Source organism: Rhagoletis zephyria, unplaced genomic scaffold (genome assembly GCF_001687245.7).
Source record: "Rhagoletis zephyria isolate East Lansing unplaced genomic scaffold, Rhagoletis_zephyria_1.1 Rzeph_scaffold_15221, whole genome shotgun sequence".
In the NCBI taxonomy this organism is placed as follows: Eukaryota; Metazoa; Arthropoda; class Insecta; order Diptera; family Tephritidae; genus Rhagoletis; species Rhagoletis zephyria.
The window spans coordinates 28-1088 of NW_016172288.1; the positions used below are offsets into that span (position 1 = coordinate 28).

General features: G+C 29.1%; 1 long non-coding RNA gene across 1 annotated transcript; it reads right to left on the bottom strand.

Annotated features, from left to right (window-relative positions):
• Positions 1–864: 864 nt before the first annotated feature.
• Positions 865–1047, bottom strand: LOC108378904 (uncharacterized). The gene is made up of 2 exons (XR_001849443.1): positions 981–1047; positions 865–917 (listed from the first exon to the last, which is right to left on the bottom strand). It is a non-coding gene; the product is annotated as an uncharacterized LOC108378904 (long non-coding RNA).
• Positions 1048–1061: the final 14 nt, after the last annotated feature.

Consider the following 1061-nt stretch of genomic DNA (forward strand, 5'->3'; position numbering starts at 1 on the left):
TAGAGTAACAATGTGCAAGTTTTAAGCTGCTAAAAAATCGCGTTGATTTTTAATACTTTTTTTTACTGCATTACACATTTTTTTCCATACAAAAAAAAATTTTGGAATATATTTTTTATGCAAAACAATTTTTAATGTAGTCAGAAAAAAAAATTATTAAAAATCAGCCCGATTTTTTAGCAACTTGAAACTTGCACATTATTACCCTAGAATCTAATGGGCTATTAAACTACATAATCACAAAAATTCTAGAGAATCTGAATAAAAAGTTGAATATCTAGCTGAAACTTTGCAGATTTTTTATAATTTTTGCTCAAAGTTTGAATTGTGGAGTTATTTGGTGTTTGTTATATAATGAGCCCGACTTTAATGGAAAAATAATATACATTAAATAAACAAAAGAAAAATAGCCAAAATTGATCGAAATGTTGATGACTTAATCAACGGATCAAAAGTGTATGTCTTAGCACTTAACCTATTTTGAGCTTGTCCAGTTATTAATGTCGTTTATCAATGTATTAATTACTGGGACAGTGGAATCCGTTTTCATGTTGAACAAATATTTTTGCACGAATATCCATACATTCGTACATTCGTCTGGATATTTTAAATTTAGCACAAACATTAATTTATAACAATATTGTATAGCCTCCATATAAGAATGAAATGAATATTTAATTCCGTCTAATGTGACATAAAAATTCTTAAAATTAAATTCGTCACCCACAACAATGACGAACGGTTGCAGGGTTGAATTATCTTCTAGGCACTGTTTCCCCTTTTCTGCAATCGCTTGATCCACTTCACTAGATTGGTTTACTGAGACTGTGAAGGCATTTTGTGACGCCCATGTAAATTTTTTGCAGTAGGCAATAAAACCGCATGCAACAACATCATAATATATATGTTGAAATTGTCTAACAAATATAAATATTTAATTATTTCATTGATTTTAGTGAAGATTTTAAACTTTTATTTACCTATATTTAATACGTCTTTCTTTCCGAATACCCGGCTTTTAAGCTGCTTGGTTTGTGGATCTTTTATCCTTTGCTCAAACA